At 46.5% G+C, this 18,992-nt stretch overlaps 1 protein-coding gene across 11 annotated transcripts in view; it reads right to left on the bottom strand.

Moving 5' to 3' along the window:
• ST3GAL1 (ST3 beta-galactoside alpha-2,3-sialyltransferase 1) overlaps positions 1–15,732 on the bottom strand; it is a 146,514-nt gene extending 130,782 nt beyond the window's left edge. For 5 of the 11 annotated variants that reach the window (XM_065586234.1, XM_065586232.1, XM_065586233.1 and 2 more), the window contains exon 1: positions 13,890–14,381. The gene's annotated coding sequence lies outside the window, so the exon portion shown is untranslated. Of the gene's footprint in view, positions 1–13,889; positions 14,382–15,374 lie in introns of those variants that run through there. The other 6 variants (XM_065586229.1, XM_065586224.1, XM_065586228.1 and 3 more) reach the window with 3 other exon arrangements.
• Positions 15,733–18,992: the final 3,260 nt, after the last annotated feature.

The following is an 18,992-nucleotide window of genomic DNA, read 5'->3' on the forward strand; positions in this document are numbered from 1 at the left end:
AATGCATCTTGGAATGCTCCAATCCACATGAGAAGTCTTCCTGGAGACATACAAGATGCCATGTGGACAATGGCCTCGGCCTGCAAAGACTGAGTCATGCAGGGGCATGTGACTTGCCCAGGTGACTCCAAAACTCCATCTTGGAGCTGGGCTTTGCATAGGAGGGAGGAGGGGGGTCTCCACCCACAAGAGAGAGTCTTCTTAAACCTGTGGGAGACCCCTCCAGGTTGTCTTCAGCTGGCTAAAGAAGGAGCCTCTCCACCCCCCCACCCCCCCCAGGATACTTGAAGGAGACTGAAACAAAGGACAGTAACTGCAGGGGGTGTGAGTGATTGCTGGACCCAGGCTAAAAGGAGCTTAGCCTGTAAAAGGGAGCACTCTGGAACTGGTGAGGAAATTATCTGTATTCAGTTTGATTAGGCATAGATTTGCGCATTTTATTTTATTTTGCTTGTGACTTACTTTGTTCTGTCTGTTACTACTTTGAACCACTTAAATCCTACTGTCTGTATTTAATAAAATCACTTTCTATTTAGTAATTTACTCAGAGTATGTATTAATACCTGGGGGAGCAAACAACTGTGCATATCTCTCTATCAGTGTTATAGAGGGCGAACAATTTATGAGTTTGCCCTGTATAAGCTTTATACAGGGTAAAACGGATTTATCTGGGTTTAGACCCCACTGGGAGTTGGGCATCTGAGTGCTAAAGACAAGCACTCTACTGTGAGCTGTTTTCAGGTAAACTTGCAGCTTTGGGACAAGTGATTCAGACCCTGGATCTGTGTCTGGAGCCAAACAGGAGTGTCTGGCTCAGCAAGACAGGGTGCTGGAGTCCTGAGCTGGCAGGGAAAACAGGAGCAGGGGTAGTCTTTGCACATCGGGTGGCAGCTCCCAAGGGGGTTTCTGTGATCCAACCCGTCACACTCACCACCTTCTGCTCTGCGTGCAAGGCACATGTCTTTGATGTTGCTTTTTCTAACAAAAACATATAGCAGTGCGCAGAAGTATATATTGTTTAGGAATTTAAAATATAATTATAAGACACTTCACTGCACACACTTCTCCCACTGGGGAGAGGAGGAGAGAACAAATGTGGCAAATGTTTCTTATTGCATTACTAGATGGTGCTCAGATATTGCACAGTAGAACAACCTATATAGCAGGGGTAGGCAACCTATGGGACGCATGCCAAAGGCGGCACACGAGCTGATTTTCAGTGGCATTCACACTGCCCAGATCCTGGCCACCGATCTGGGGGGCTCTGCATTTTAATTTAATTTTAAATGAAGCTTCTTAAACATTTGTAAAACCTTATTTACTTTACATACAACAATAGTTTAGTTATATATTATAGACTTATAGAAAGAGACCTTCTAAAAACGTTAACATGTATTACTGGCACGCAAAACCTTAAATTAGAGTGACTAAATGAAGACTCGGCACGCCACTTCTGAAAGGCTGCCGACCCCTGCTATATAGAATAAAATAGCAACTGACTTGCTAGACAGGAGAAGCAAAGCAGGTTGGCAGGTTTCTGAGAGCAATGACTAAATTGAAATGATAGATCTGAACAGGTCATTGATTCCATTCTGACACCTTAGCTAAGGCGTCTAATCACAATAGGATTGTATTATTATAAACTTGGGAGTTCCAACTCCATCGTATCTCTTTGTGACTTAGCATCTAGGACCATGGAGGCATGTTGGGTTCAGAATTTGAAAGTTATATAGACACACATGGCTCAAACAGGGGCAGATAAATCTCTTGTTTATCACATTATGAAATGAAAAACGAGGAAGGGCATAAATTCCAACAAAGATCAATGTATCCCAGATTGGAAGAAGTCACTGCTGCTTTTCTTTTGCAATAAAGAAATAAATAACATCTCCAGGATGTTATGGGTTCTTGGATTATGGAGCTAAATTGCCAATCCACTGACTAAATCAGTTTGAATTTGATTCATATTGTCTGTCTAACTGTGGAATAGAGAAGAAAGCATTGGGTCCAATAGTAATTCTTTCACAAAACCAAACATCTTCTTGGGGGATTCAAGTAAGAGCCCCAGATGCACCTCAGGCCCATTTGTGGATGGCTTTAAACAAAAACAAAAAAATAAACAAACAAAAAAACGCATCTCATTTGAGGGCAACCTACCAGGCATTAAGACTCTTCACTCTATTAAATTAACAAGTGGACTAAGTTAAAAGGAAATAGTTTTAAAGCAAAACTGAAAATGATCTAATTTAAAGCTATTTACTCTTTATTGCAAGATTCATAGTCTTTTTCTAACTTAGAAAATACCTTCTTAAATAACAATCATGCTATTTAAGGATATTCTATTCATTTCTTAAATATCTGACCACTCACGCTTTATAAAACAGATTATTTTTTTAAAGTTTGGGTTAAAGCAGAGAAAATATTCACCGAAGAGAGGGCTGGGTGCCAAGATTTCCCTCTTGCTTTTGCTCTGTCTGTGCTGTCACACTGCTTTTTACATGTTTCAGAGTAGCAGCCGTGTTAGTCTGTATCCGCAAAAAGAACAGGAGTACTTGTGGCACCTTAGAGACTAACAAATTTATTAGAGCATAAGCTTTCGTGGACTACAGCCCACTTCTTCGGCTGCATATTTTACATGTTGGTTGTGGCGGCTCCATCTACCGTCTGTGCTACAATCTACCAAGGATTGCAGCCTTGGATCAATACTTCTTCCTACTACAAAGGTGCAGAGAGGAGCAAACGGAAGTAAGATGTGGCCAAAAGAAAGGTTTCCTCAATACCAGTGAGGGTGTAAAGATTAAAAAAAAAATTTTACAGAACTGGGAACAAGAAAAATAAAATGTATTCATGGCTCTCCAAAAGATTGTCAAAGACGCTAGCAAGTGGCAAAGTTAACAGCATGTTAAATGTTTGCAACTGAGAAGTGAACTTGCTGGCATTTTCTTATCTTTAAAGGGAACATGTCTACTTCAGCGCGGTCTTTGGAACTACTAACTATCTGAAATACAGTGTGTACAAAATGACCAACTAAAACATCAGGAAAGAACTTATTAAATGCAGCTAATCTTATGTTTATGTAGCACCTTTTATCTCTGAGTGCTTTACTAATTGCAAGACTGAGATTCCGTCTATGCTACCCTAGAACTAGAAGGCTTATTTTCTTTTCTCCTTTACACCAGTTTTACAGAAATGTCTGCCAACTTCAATAAGAACTGTGGGGGGAATAGGCCTGGCTGGCCTCCCTTGCACCGATTGTTTTCAACCCCTCTCTGAAAACTGGATATGACTTTTTCCACGACAATTTGGGGGCTCGTCCGGGATCACACGACGTTCCACCGGCCCGTGGACCACTTCCACACCGATCCCAGGCGCCAGGTAAGAGACCGTTGTCTCTATTTGGGCTTCGGTGGGGAGCTGCCCATAGGCACTGGGTTCCGGTAAGGGCGCGCTGTGATCCGAATCTTTTGAGGCTAGACTCATTTGCCTGACGCCTGTTCGTTTTGTGTGTCCATTCTGTAACTTATCTGTGTTGGGTTTTGTTTGTTTTGTGTTAGTTAGCTTCGTGTGGCTCGGCCTTCGGGGATTGGTCCCCTCGGAGGACGACTGACCGGCCGCTGGGTGACCCCGGGAGGAAGAGATCCCGGAGCGGCCGAGGGGAGTGGCAGGGCTCCCACCACCAATAGGCTGGTAGTGTTGAGACATGCCGTAACAGATATCCCGATTTAGGTGTGCTGTGTGATTGCGGGACGTGAAGTGATCCTACCCCTGTTTCCCTTGAAGTGCCAAGAAGCCCCTCCTTGCTCTGAGAGCAGGGAGGCCCTGGGAAACCGCCCACGAACTCCCAGGCAGTAGAGTAACCCATCCCATTCTCTTGAAGGCGGGCCGGTGCTCTCTGCCAGAGGAGGGGTATGCGGGGACCACGCCTTTCCTGACTCTTCTGTTTGGTTGACCCGCGAAAGAGTTCCTCCCTTGATTTTCCATTTGGAGCGACCCCACTTGGAGCGGGAGGCTTCCTCCCCTTGCTCAGAGAGAGGGGGAGTCCCAGGAAATCGCCCGCTGTACCGGAGGCAGTGGGGTCTCTGGCCCGTCTTCACAAGAACGGGATAGGTGCCCTTTTGCCGAAAGGGGGGCGTGTGAGGACCACCCTTGTAAAGCCCTTCCTATTGGTGTGACTGTTGAGGCGGTGACCGCGCCTGAAAAGGAGGTCTAGGATAGGAGGTCTCGCCGAAGAAAGAGGCCTGAGGTTATTGCAGTAATATTTTAAGTAACTGTTTGGTAGGAGTAGTAGGTGTCGTTTTATTTTTTTATATATATATATATATATATATATATATATATATATATATATATATAAAAATAAAGAAAAATAGATCTAGGCAGAAATTAATCACCTCCTTAATTTAGCTAAAAAGTATAAATAAATAAAAGGGGGGTTAGCCAAAAAGCCCACCCTCCTTGCTGAATTGGTAGTAAAACAATGCCTGTGCCCATGGGGGGGGGGGGGGGGAGTGAACCAGCAAGAAAAAAGGATCGGGCCCAGACAAGCAGGCAGCCGCAGTTTAAGGAAGTTAAAAAAAAAAAGTAAGAGTTAACTCTGTAGTTACTAGAAAAAAATTAAGCAGTAACACTACGTAAATGTTAAAAGAAGGTATTATAAAAGAAAAAAAATTCTTGGTTTCTTTGCAGCCATTCCTTTGAGAGTGTCTGTAAGGAATCCAGGCAAAAGGATTATTTAAGAGAAATCATTTAACTATAAACAAGTTATTCAAATTTGCTAAAAAAAACTCCTGGTGTGTACAATTTGTTTTATAAGTTTAAAATTAATTGGTGTTGCTTTGGGGTTGTAAAACCAAAAAATACTTTTGCCAAACAAAGTAAACTAGTGTTTAATTTTGGTATTTAGCATTTAATCTTTAAAGTAACTTAATGCTTTACAAAATTTAAATTGTTTTAAATAAAACCAAAGTTGTAGCTGCAGCGGGGCAACCAAAGGCAGGAAAGTGGTAAGGGTTTTTGGACGGGTTGCTGCAACAGTTTAGGCAAAGGTGTTTCTTGGTTTGCCGGAGCTGTTGTGGATCTTGGTTTAGGAATTTTGTATCACAATTTGGCATACCTAAACAGACTAACCATTTATGTGCAGCTTGACCAATATGGCCAAATGCTTTTTAAAGACCACTCTAAATCAAAAGACCGAACTCAGCTCTCATAAATTTCTAACAGAATCGCCCGATGCGACTACCGGCAGTACCCTGCCGGCCCTGGCTCAGATAAACAGTCGTTTAATAAATTACACAATAGTCAGGCACTAACGAAATGTGTTAGGTCTTTTTATATACATCAGTCCTGGCCACTCACTGAAACCAGGAGACTGGGTCTACATAGAGGTCCATCAGCAAAGAATTGCCCTGGCCCCATGCTAAGGGACTCTTATCAAGTCCTGTTCATTATCAACACCGCTGTAAAGTACTGCAAATTGACTACCCGCCCATGTTTCTCATTAAAATGGCTCTTTGACTGATCGGTCTATCTTTCCTTCAGGCGTTGTTGCTCTTTCTGGACGACAGAAGTGAAGGACAAGGTAAAAAGCTGGTAACCTCTCTTTTTTGTCCGCTGACAAACCCACTGAACCTTCGGATCTTGCTAAGAAAACAACTTCTTCACATAATAAAGCCTCCAACCAAGCAAGGTGATTGTGCTAGTAACCCCTCCCTTGCAGCCTCATTGCCGGACTGCTAAGTGAACTAAGACTACGAAATCTCGAAGAATAGCTTGCGGAAGCTAGCCAAAACTACCTGAAGATGAAACTTTTAATATTCCTCAGCCTCTCCTCCTTAACGAACTTGGGGTGGGGAGGGGAAAAGTAATATTTTTCTAAACCTTAGCCAATTAGTAGCCTTCGATTTAGCCTGTATCATATTGCAATATACCCCTACTTATACCATTAATATTAGTGCCTCTCTGCCCTTTGTAAAGGTGTTTAGCCAACTAATGTGGTATAATTCTTCACAGGGAAAAATGTGTTAGTGTGTTGGAAAACTGATAAACTGTAATTAATGCCACATTAGGGACCATTACGTTCACGCTGTCCTTATCCAGTTTTCAAATTACATATTATCTCTGCCCTTAGTGCTATAACCCAGAAAGCTTGCTAACAAAAATGGTATTAAGTTATCAGCAAGTCTAAAAAGGCATTGCAGTGGGATCTGACATGTTCAAAAGTTCGGGATTTTCTAAATGACCAGCTCACGGCCGTTCGGAGCAATCTTGAACATCAGGTGTGGCCTACTGTCCTTATAGACACCTCAAAAGTACCATCTAATCTGTTGCCATGAAGACATATTTTCTGGGTGAAAGTGCAAATGTTTGCAGTGCTCCTTCCAAGCATACAGGCTGGCTGAAGGGATGTGGGCTCCCACATACCGAATCCTACCAGGTCCGTAAAAAGAATGCATGTAACCAATTTATAGTCAGTGCTACCGCACTACTATGCTTTGCACTAAACTAATGTCCTTTGTTTTCTGTCTAAAGACCCCCTCCCCTTTCTCAGACCCTGCTCTTCCCCCTCACCCAGCCTGAGAAAAATGAAGTTGGTTTCAGGGAGGTACGGTATGCAACGGGGCAAAGGTTGTAGGCCCACTTAGTGTCAGTACCCCCAGCATTAACTCCCTTAAATAGGCTGGCACCAATCTCGGCACTCCCAAGCTGGCCAGTTCACGATCCTCAGCCGTGTCCAGCAAAAACGAATCTTGTTGATGCCTACACGGCATCAGAGGAGGGAAATTGTGAGGGAATAGGCCTGGCTGGCCTCCCTTGCACCAATCAAAACATCGGTGAAGACTCGTTGTATAGGCCCGCGCTGCAGGCCACAAGCCTGAACCAAACTAAGTGTCATGTTCTCTGCCAGTCTCTGTCAAGGGTCATGACCAGAGGGGGGCCAAGGAGGGAAAGAATAAAGAGCAGCAGCACTAATGAAATATGCTGATAAAATATGATAACCGCTTGTGTGAAGCGATAGGTAACTTTAGCTAAATGCAAACTGACTTAATGCTGCTTCTCCTTTGGGTGATCTGTGACACCTCCCCACCCCGTGATTCCAGCTAAATGCAAGGTAGCCAATCATGGTTCTCTTCTGGGTGCTCTGTGACCTCCCCGAATTTCTAGCTAAATGCAAATGGACTAATCACGCTCCTTCTTTGGGCGTCCTGTCAACCCCTCCCCGATACACTGACCATAACGCCCCGGAAGGTACCATGCACTCTTCCAAGAATGTACCCTAGGTGGTCCCAAGTTTTAACCGCATCAGGCTTCTCGAGAAGCCCCCCACCCCATATGCACCCAATTCTTAGAAAAATAATGAGGAAGGTACCAAGAAAGGGAACAGACCCCAACTCTTTTATTTTTGTAAATGACATACTATGTTTGCAGTTTGTAAGAATAAAGGCAGCCTGTGAGCTGTGATCGGGAGTAGTAGTTTTCGGACTGCTACCCCAACACGTTGGTACGTATTGCAATAAACTGGCCTCAGGCTTGAGTCTGTGAACTAAAATCAATGCGTGGGTGACTTTTTCCACGACAGAACATAAGAATGGCCCTACTGGGTCAGACCAAAGATCCATCTAGCCCAGTATCCTGTCTTCCGACAGTGGACAGTGCCCCACTGGACTCCTCAAGTCCCCCTGCCAATTTTTATGGTAACAACATTAAGTGTTCTTCTCCCCTGTTGGTGTGTGGGGAAAAACACACAGACTGCTGGGACAACTTACTCTACAGGGGAAGCAGTTAAACCGACTAAGCACAAAGTGTTGTCAAAAGCACAAAATGCACAAACCAAAAAGAACTGTATTTTCCCACTCTAATCTCTCTCATCAGGAGTGCTGCCAGCTTTTCCGCCGCCCTGAAATGCCGCCCCCCCCCCCCCCCGCAGAGGCGGCGGAAGGTCCCGCCGTGGAAATACCGCTGCGGTCGCCGCCCCCCAAATCGCAGTGCCCTAGGCGACCGCCTAGGTCGCCTAATGGGTTGCGCCGGCCCTGTCTCTCATAGTGATCTTAGAGGCTACTCAGAGCAGCAAGGTAAAAAGTAGATTCCGATGAAGGGGGGTTGTTTGTTTGTTTGTTTTTAACTTGTATCCCTTTATGTGGGGTTTCACCAGCTGTGTAGATCACAAAGGTGTTTTGTTTCAAATAGTGTGATAACTAACCTGTGATAGTTCAGGATTTTACAGTGAGAACTATCACTTGTGTTGACCTTGAGATAGCTAGGTCAGGCAGTACTACTTCCCCACCCATGGTTGACCATGCCAAGTTTACCTCCCAGTAAAAATTGGCTATATGGCTTTGGGTTTGTCTACATGGGGAAGCTGACTAAGCTATTCCACAGTAACTCCCCATGTGGACACTCTTATTCCAGACTAAGAAGCGATATTCCAAATAACTACAGTGCTGTAAAGTCATACCCTACATTATTCCGGAATAACTTCCCCACAGAGACAGTTTGTCTTCGCTGAAACAAACGGTTTTGTTTTTTTAAATACAGCAAGATAACCAAGGCCTCGCAGTTATCCAGCTGTAGTGCCCAGGGTAAATTAGGCAAATTGGGGGTGGGGGGATAAGCAGTATAGTGCAACCTCTTGGTGAAAGCTACCAGTGTCTTGTCTCCACTTAGGATTTTACAGCAGGATAGCTATTGTGCGTCTGTTATCTTGCTGTAAAAAGAGGAAAACCACCCGCATCTCAGTGAAGCTCAGCTGTAGACTGTGCCACATCTAAGACTGTGCCGCTCACACTTCCTTCTCTCCTCCCCCCCCCAGCACCCCATTCTCCATGCCCAGCCAAACTACATTTTTGTTTAAACACTTAAGTTTCCAGGCCAGAGTAGAGAGGACTCTAGTGTAGCCATTTCTGCGGACGGAGAGCCAAAAGCACAATAGTGTGTGTGTGTGGGGGGGAAGGTTTGGCAAAGTACACAAAGACTTTTCTAATGTTGTGTTGTCCCTATGGAACCTGGCAACATCATATTGCTCATGACTCACCAACTTCACCGAGTGTTGGATCAGGTCCTGTAAACTGGGTAGGGTTCAGTTTATCTACCTCAGTAGACATGGGTTGACACGGGCTAGTAGCAAGTAGCTATTTCAGGTAGGTTTTTCAAAGCAGATGCTTAATGCAAAGCCACTCACTCAGTTACAGCTATGCAAATAAAATACAAAAGGTCAGCCAAGTGCATGTGTAGCACATCTCCAGCAGGCAGGAAATGTATAGATAAAGGTGACTCATCTTTAACTTGCCATCATTGTACAAACACTAATATAAAGGAGCCCAGTATGGGATCATAGATAAAGTGTCCATCTTTAAACTTCAGTGGGGGGGAAAAAAAAGATAAGAAATTTCAATTTTTAGAGCTTATAAAAATTGACTAAATAAGATTTCTCACCCTTCCAATCTCCCTCTCTAATCTACAATTAGGGTTTTTTTTCCCCTTTAAAATGTGTGGCCTGTGTGACACTGGTAGACCAGACTCCCCTTGTCAAGGCTGTAGGCATCAGTTGAGCACTGACACATTCATAGCTGGAAACCAGATCAGCTCACCTGTATGTTAGTATTGTTCAAGATAGGTGTGAAGTTGTTGCATGTGTTAATTGTACTTGTAATGTTTGTACCCCATGCTACAAGGTAATACGTAAGTTTTGCTTTACAACTGTAAAAATGCCTCCTGTGAACTTGTGAACCCAACTAGGAAGAGTGGTTCTCCCGCCCAACAAGAAAGACTATAAGAACTAACGCTACATCTACACTAGAGCACTTACAGTGCTTCTGGTGAAGATGCTCTAAGCCGACAGGAGAGAGCTCTCCCATCAGTTTAATAACTCCTGCCTCCACGAGAGACGGTAGCTATGTCTGCAGGAGAAGCTCTCCCGCCAACATAGTGCTGTCTACACCAGCGGTTAGGTCAATATACTTATGTTGCTCAGGTGGTTGGATTAACCACACCCCTGAGTGCTGTAGGTTATACTGAAGTAATTTGTAGTATAGACAAGGTCTAAGTGGAACATTGAGAAACATCTCAACACAAAGCCTGGGCCATAAAGGTGTTACGTGCCAAAAAGTTCATCCAATTGGCTTGAATTCTGGAAGAAGGAAATAAAGATATCTGATATGAAAATTCTTCATCTCTTTGTTCTTTGGACTATCATAGGGCTGAAGCTCTGGAACGAAAGCAGAGATCCCCAGGGTCAACCTGGTTAGCCCTACAAGACATTCATTTCTGACAAATTCAGTCATCTTTTAGAACCATAGACTAACTATTTGTGTTTATATGTTGCCTGCTTTAACCTGTAAATAACCCATTTCTTTTTCCTAGTTAATAAATCCTTAGTTGGTTTACTATAGGATTGGCTACAAACGTTGTCTTTGGTGTGAGATCTGAGGTACAAATTGACCTGGAGTAAGTGACTGGTCTCTAGATAGACTGGAACGCGCAAGGGGACAGTGTGTGGATCCATGGTAAGACTGTTATAGGCGTTCACATTTGTTACTAGGTTGGTGAAATCTCATTATAAAACATACAGCCAGCTTTGGGAGTCTGCCTTGCTTTTTGACAGTCTGCACTGAGGTTGGCACTCAGAGACATGAGCCACTTCAGACAGTATGACAGCCTGTAGGCAAATATATAATTTAGAGTTTTAAGAGTGTATTATATGAACATGAGTAATTTCAATATATATGGTACATATGCACACATTTCTTTAAATGTGTATTAGACCCACACATGAGATTTCTATCAAATAAATATGTATGAATGTATTTTGTATCCTTTCATTTGTTTTAATGTATGCCAAGACTAGAACTGGTCTTGTTAAGGATTTGGAACATGTGCTTATTGTAGGAAAGAATCTCAAACGCAGTAAAAGTAAAAAATAAGGCTGCGATTTTGTCATGGAGGTCACGGAATCCATAACTTCCAGAGACCTCCGTGACTTCAGCCCATGGCGGCTGAGAGCTGCAGGGTTCCCTCGCCACCCGCGGCGGCCGTGGACAGCAGGGGGGCCCTGGACCTCTAAGCTGCCAGGGGCAGGGGGGGGGGACCCCTGGAGCTCCGAGTGTGGGGACTCTGCAGCTCCCCCTTTTGTCATGGATATTTTTAGTAAAAGTCAAGGACAGGTCACAGGCATCCCTGAATTTTCCTTTATCACCCACGACCTGTCTGTGACTTACTAAAAATATCTATGACAAAAATCTTGGCCCTAGTAATAAAACATGCATAAGAGGTGAATTGTTAACCTTTGACATTAATTATTTTTACTTCATGTTACTAATTTTGTGCCAAACTCCAGTTGTAAGTGAAAACCGTTTGAGTTAGTCTAATTAACTTGAATTTATACTACTTTTCCCCCAAAAGGAATCCCAAAATACTCTACCGTCTGCAGTAACCGATTGTACAAGGTATCCAGTCAGTGAGAGTTTTGAGCCTAGGATCGGGCCCTTAAGAGCATAAAGACTGTCAGCTTTATAATGGGAAAATGCCTGATCCTTTTCCCTCCCACCAAAATTGGGTAGAGAAATATTGCTCATATTTGTATGCCAGTTTTCACCCAGAAATAATAATTTACAGCAGAAAGGCTGCCAAACCCTGACTGATGCAGTCGCTTCTACCAGTAGCAGAACTTTTAGAGACAACTCCCTGCCCCCGCCCCCAAATAAGGAGCTTTTGCAGAGCAATGAGTCTGGCTACCTACAGGGGCACTATACTTTGCAATCTATTTAACCTTAGCAAACATACCAGTGTGAATCTCCCTTGAGTGAGTGGGCGCATTAAGTGTCAGATTACCTTGAAATACTGTTCACTGGCTGTGGAAAAAACAGAGAAACAAAGCCAAACAGACTTTCAAACAGCCTCCCAACACCAGTGTCCTCTTAGTCCCAGAGAAAAAAACACCGAGAAGTCTTTGTGGCACCTTAGAGACTAACACATTTATTTGGGCATAAGCTTTTGTGGGCTAAAACCCACTTTATCAGATGCATGGAGTGAAAAATATATCTGATGAAGTGGGTTTTAGCCCACGAAAGCTTATGCCCAAATAAATTTGTTAGACTCTAAGGTGGCACAAAGACTCCTCGTTGTTTTTGCTGATACAGACTTACATGGCTACCACTCTGAAATCAGTCCAAGGGGAATTTCCTATTGAAACCCAAGGTTAACTTGTGCCCTGCAGCCGACGCTGCAGAATTTATGCCAGAGAGCTGTGACCAGAAAGAGCCGCTGATTATCCAAATAAACATGAGAAGTCCCTTTATTAATTTATCCGTATCGACAGCCACCAGGGCGACCATCTGCTCAGCGAGAGGCCCGGGCACAATCTGCCAACATTTTCAAAACTTCCTTGCTGGATTAACAACTGCACAGCCCTGGCCTGGCTCCCTCTGGCTGAAAGTGGGCGTCTTTTAAGAAAGCTTTTTTGGAAGGAGCAGGGGGAATAATGCACAGCTCACGCACAGTCCGGCAGAGGATTTACAGGCAAGGAGCAAACAAACAAAAAAAGTTCTCCCCGGGCAAGTGTTCAGAAAAGGCCAAACTAAACCGAGCGAACAGCCTGGCTGGCTACATCGTGTCTGCCATGGCTCAAGAGGCGAGCGTCCTGGGTCTCTCGAGTGCCCGGAGGGCAAAGCCACAGGGAGTTGAATTACTTTTCTCATTTCCCCTCTGCCTGACACTGAGCAGCCGGCAGAGATCAAAACCAGAGCCCCTCCGAGGAGCAGCTTCTCCCCCTCCCTAGCTGAGCGGCTGCTGCGAGTCCAGCCAGGCTCCAGCCAGTCTGCAGGCGAGGGGAAGCAGGGGGTTGCAGCGAAGGATAAGGAAGGAGGGAAGGGAGCGAGGGGGCAGCCCGCGGCGAGCGCTGCGCTGGGAGAAGCGCACAGCCCCCTCCCCTTGCTCCATGGAGCAGAGGGCCCGGAATCGAGTTGGGAACCGGTGCCGGCCAGGGGCTGGTTCAGTCCCAGCCCCGCACACAAGCTGGGGGACCCGGGGAGAGGCCCTGAACTACAGGCAAAGTTACGGAGCGACAGCGAGCTCCCCGCAGGGGCGGAGGCTTGGCCACCCGCAGCCCCCGGGATGAGAGGCGTGCGGACAGCCGGGCGGCCGCGCCTTCGCAGCAGGAGCGGGGTCCGCGTCGCGTCTCTGTCCCGTTACCGGAGTCGGGCAGCTAGCGGGGATTCCCCGCGGGCTCCTGCCCCAGCTCTCCGCGCTCCAGCAAGTGTCGGGCAGACAAGGGCGCCTGGGAGCGCAGAGCGAGCCCGCCGCCTCGGGCTGACCTCCTGTCCTATCGGGGCGGCCCTGCCCTCTGCCAGCGCTTCTCCTGCTCCGGGATCCTTCTGCCCCGCCGGCGTCACCCCAGCCACTGCGCCTCCTGGTGACACCCCAGCCACTGCGCCCCCCAATCCACTGCGCCCCCGGGTGACACCCCAGCCACTGCGCCTCCTGGTGACACCCCAGCCACTGCGCCCCCCAATCCACTGCGCCTCCTGGTGACACTCCAGCCACTGCGCCCCCCAATCCACTGCGCCTCCTGGTGACACTCCAGCCACTGCGCCCCCCAATCCACTGCGCCCCCGGGTGACACCCCAGCCACTGCGCCTCCTGGTGACACCCCAGCCACTGCGCCCCCCCAATCCACTGCGCTCCCGGGTGACACCCCAGCCACTGCGCCTCCCAATCCACTGCGCCCCCGAGTGACATCCCCAATCCACTGCGCCCCCCAATCCACTGCGCCCCCGGGTGACACCCCCAATCCACTGCGCCTTTCCCCCGCTCGGAACTCTCCCCATCTTTCCCCGGGATCCCCTGCCGCCCCTCTCGCCCCCTCCCCCCGTAGGGGGCTGCGGGTCCCAGCGGCTCACCGGAGAAGCGCACCAGCAGAGGAAGGGGCCCCTCCCGGAGCAGGGCGAGCGGGCCGGCCACTCACAGGTCCTGGGGGGCTCCTCGGGGCGCTCGCAGCGGATCCCAGCGCCGCCGCCGCCTCTTCCCTCCGCGTCTCCCTTTGTCTTTCCCAAGCAGTGGGACTGGGCGGCAGCAGCAGCCGACCGGCCAAGGAGCAGGCAGCTCCCGCGTGGGAGACGGGAGAGCCTTGGCGAGCCGCCGCCGCCGCCTCCTCCCCAGTTTAGCTTCTCCCCGGCAGGGCTTCCTGCGCCCCTAATATAGCGCCTCCAGAGCCACGTGGATTAGACAGCGCTAAACACGGCGGCGGCGGCTCCTCCTCAGCCTGAGAGACCGAGTGTGAGAGGGACAGAGGGAGGAGAGGCAGCACAGGGAGAAAAGGAGTGATGGGGGGAGAAGAAGCAGCAAGGGGGCGGCCCAGGGAACGGATGGAAGGGGGGAAGGGGAGAGGTGAAGAGAGAGAAAGAAGCAGAGAGTGGGAGGCTCAGAAAGAGAGAGCGCAAGAGACCGAGAAGGAGAGAGTATGAGAGGCAACTCCCATCTTTTCATGTGCTGTGTATTTATACCTGCCTACTGTATTTTCCACTCCATGCATCTCTTGAAGTGGGTTCTAGCCCATGAAAGCTTATGCCCAAATAAATGTGTTCATCTCTAAGGTGCCACAAGGACTCCTCCTTGTTTTTGCTGCTACAGACTAACAGCGCTACCCCTCTGAAAAGTGAGAGAGAAGGAAAGGGAGCGTGAAAGAAAGAAGGAGATGCAGGGACAGAGAAGGGTGTGGAGGCGCCGCAGACAACAAGAAAGGGAGAGGAAAAGAGACCCTGTCGGTGGGGAAGAGAAAAGAGGCAGCTGCTGAGTGTGTAAGTATGGGAATACCAGACACACCAGTGCTTCAAGGTGCTGTACAAACCCAAAGCACCCGGGAAAGCGAGGGACACAGACCGGGAATCGGGAGTACAGACAAGGGATTAACTTCAGTGAGTAACACCTGGAAACCTGGGTGGGCAAAGGAAATGAAGTGGAGAGAGGGAGATAGAAGCATAAGCAAGAAGAGGACAGAATCTGCCCCCCCCTTCCCTCCGCCCAGCACACATGCACAAGCAAGTCAAATCCTTCCCTGCACGGAGAACTGCTGGCCACAGCTCTCCTCTCTTTATAAGCACGGAGAGGCATGTGCCAGCTTTCTAGATGTTAACAAAAGTGTTTGGACTGGGATTTTCAAAGTGATTTAGGTGCCAGGAACTGGACACCTATGGACAAACATTTCTGAATCCCAAGTGACTGAGGAGCCTAAATTCTGCTTTATTTCGTCTCTAGCACCCAAGCCTGAACCTAAAGCTGCTACAAACTAGAAACAGTGGGGCAATATCTGCTGTAATGCCACTGTTTGTGACAGTGACCTGCACTGTTACTGCTGTCAGCATGTTCCTTGTCCAGGGTTCACTCACCCAGCATACAGGCATTCCACCACCTCAGTCCAATCCAGTCCAGTGATGCGAGGCTGAGACCCGGGCCTTCTGCCCCTTCAGGGGTTGTCAACAAACACACAAAGAAATGAACATAAATGAACTTCCCCACAGGTGTGGTCAGGTTCCCTTTCTTCAGAGGACTTTGGTAGGCTGTGGCCCCAGTCGGGGTCAAGGCTAATCTAGAACAATAGTCCCACTAAAAGTGGATCAGCATCCAGCCGCCCCTTCCTGGGCAGGGGCTGTCAAGCAGCAGTGGTCCAAGGAGCTCTTGCTTTCAACCAGCCCTTCTCCAGGAGCTGAGGATTGGATGTTTGCTCTCCTCACTGGACTGCCACTGACTGTGCTCAGCTGTCCCATCCTCAACTCCTCCCTCCAAGTCTGACAGCTCTCCCTGGTGTAGCAGGGGCTGACTGAGCCCACATTAGTCATAGGGACATATGGCTTGCCATACCACATCAAACCAGTGGTGCATCTGGTCCTGTCTCTGAAAGTGGCCAGAAGTAGGTGCAAGAAACTCTGTAGTGGATGGTTATGGACACAGGGAAAGTTTCATCTTAACCTTATCAGTTAGTTTTTGACTATGTCCTGAAAATAAGGGTTTATATCCCTTATAGTTTTTATCAGAGGTACCATGGGATGTTCACATTACCCATATAAAATGTATAATTCTTTTTTGAGCTCTCAGCGTCAATGTAGTTTCATATAGCAAAGAATTCCACAGGTGAATTCTATTAGTCTTTCTTCTGGAATTTCCACTTTTCAAGCATCCCACTGAGCTAGAGTCTTGAAATTTGGGACACTTATTCTTTATGCCAAGTTCAGAAAAAATATTTGAGCTTTGGCCTTTTCATCAGAGATCAACAAATACTATGAATTTAACAATTTACAAACAATAAATTAAACTCTTTTGGGGGGATGAGGCCTCCAATATGGGAAAATCCAAGTCATCTGTGGTCTCTATTCATCTGTTTTTACTCCTCTACCCCGATATAATGCTGTCCTCGGGAGCCAAAAAATCTTACTGCGTTATAGGTGAAACAGCATTATATCAAACTTGCTTTGATCCATCGGAGTGTGCAGCCCTGCCTCCCCGGAGCACTGCTTTACCGCGTTCTATCTGAATTCATGTTATATTGGGTCACGTTATATCGGGGTTGAGGTGTACTTAAGGAAATTATCAAGGTCGAATGCACACACTGTAGGTACAGAAATTAATAGTCACAGCCACGCAGAGTGGACTGCTAACAACTAGAAGAACAGGAGTACTTGTGGCACCTTAGAGACTAACAAATTTATTAGAGCATAAGCTTTCGTGGACTACAGCCCACTTCTTCGGATGCATATAGAAGTGGGCTGTAGTCCACGAAAGCTTATGCTCTAATAAATTTGTTAGTCTCTAAGGTGCCACAAGTACTCCTGTTCTTCTTTTTGCGGATACAGACTAACACGGCTGCTACTCTGAAACCTGCTAACAACTAGTACAGCATAATTGGCTCTGTATCAATTCGTTAACTGTATGATAAGAGTATTAGTTTGTATGCTGTTTATTTCTTATTTCCTGATTGAAGAGTAAGACAGGAGTGCAGGCTTAATACTGTACCCATTCCAACATACCAATCAGTGACCTACCTCCTCTGCTGGAGCAGACATCAAACTCAGGATCCCACTAAATGATTCTAAGATAAAATGCCTGCTATAAACAGATGACCTCGTTAGATTATCGCCCACCCAAGACAGCTTGCAAAGAATCTATACCTGTTAGAGACCTACTGCAACATATGGCCCATGGAGGTCATGCTGGAAAAGAGAAAAAAAAAAATCCTGGCCTTTTAGAAAAGGAATTCAAAATTCAAACTCTACTTTGCTGACACAGAAATAGAGGACACTGTAAATTATATATACTATGGCCTCTCAATAAAAGCATCAGGCAGTTTTAAGATGGCTATAAAATATTGCAAGAATTAAAAAGAATGCTACATCATTAAAGAACCCCCTGGACAAATTCAATTGATAAAACTACTGCTAAAACTATTTAACAACATATGTAGCTGACTTTACTATGTGAGCGTGAAGTCTGGGATTCATCAATTGCCCCTGAGTAGAAAGGGACAAATTATACCACCCCAGGTCAAACCAGTGATCTATCTAGTCTAGTAAAAGGTCTCTAACGGTGTCCACGTGGTTCACTGGAGGGGAAATACCTCCATGAAAGGACAATTGTATTATATAATAACATGCCAATGGGAAACATGTCTTCCTAAATCCAGACTGGCATTGCAATGCTGAGTGTTGGATACCTAACTTTTAGGTGCTTAGAAAAAAATCACTGAAATATTCTGAGGTCCACAAAGCTTGAGTTAGGTTCCCAGGCTCTCTATACAATGAAGGGGTAGAGAGACAAGTGCCTTAGAATGCAATTCACAAAAGCCAGCACACGGGATATGGGATATGGGATGGGGGATAGGGGGAGGGAGGAGCTGCCTAAACTAGCCAGTGGGAGAGGCCAATGACCAGGATGAGTGCTAATCTCTGCCTCTCTCATGGAGATTGGTGCCTAAATGTGGGCTGCAAGCAGATGCCTAGCTCTGCTAGTGATCCACAAATGTGTACACATCTCCTGGAGTCAGGTGACTTACCGCCGAAGTAGTTTCTTGCACGAACGAATTGGGTGCCTACATTGTTCCATGCAAAATGGCCAAAGGAGATAGTGGTACCAGTGTTATAATAGTTAGTTAGAGCCCTCCCCTGGGAAATCAGAGACCCAGGTTCAATTCCCCTCACCCTCTGCTTGAAGGAGAAGAAAAGATTGAACAGGGGATCTCCTACCTCTCTGGAGAGAGTGTACTATCCACTGTGGGGCTCCCTCAACCTTTTCTGTTGAAATTGTTCCACTATGGATCACTAGCGAGTAGTTAGACCAAGGGGACTAGACGCTGGGTCTCCCCCGTTCCACATGAGTGTTCTAACCACCGAACTACAGTCATTCTCTCTTTCTCTGCCCCAGTGACTATTTAAGCTCTGCAGCTCCAACATTTCATTTCAGTGGGAGTTAGGCGCCTAAATACCTTTGTGAATTGCACCCTAAGAGACCAGAAACCAAAACTTCATAGACATAGGGCTTGTCTACATGGGAGAGCTATACCGACATAAGCTAAATTGTGAATTTAATTGGCTATAGTTATGCCAGTATAACTCCCCATGTGGACACTCTTATTCCAGTGTAGGGGGGCTTTTTTTGGTGTAGCATAAATTAAAGTGGACAAAAAAGTTACTTTTATTTTAGTATAAGAGTGTCCACCTGGGAAGTTATGCTGGCATAACTATATTGGTGTAGGATACTGGTATAACTGGTAGAATTTTTCCCATGTAGGCAAATCCACATACACTCCTTGCACAGCATCATCCCAGATCCAGATTATTGTACACTCGATGAGATTCAAAACTGGACCGTGCTCAAGGTAGAATCCTCCGAAAGGGCTACTGTGGAAACCAGCTCCACAAGCTACATGGATGTGTTGCTAATATTCTAACAAGGAGCTCCCACTAAGAATCTGTCTGCTATGGTCTATGGAATGGGGAGCACATGCCTACAGAGAA

The sequence above is a fragment of the Chrysemys picta genome, chromosome 2 (assembly GCF_011386835.1).
Source record: "Chrysemys picta bellii isolate R12L10 chromosome 2, ASM1138683v2, whole genome shotgun sequence".
NCBI lineage: Eukaryota > Metazoa > Chordata > Testudines > Emydidae > Chrysemys > Chrysemys picta.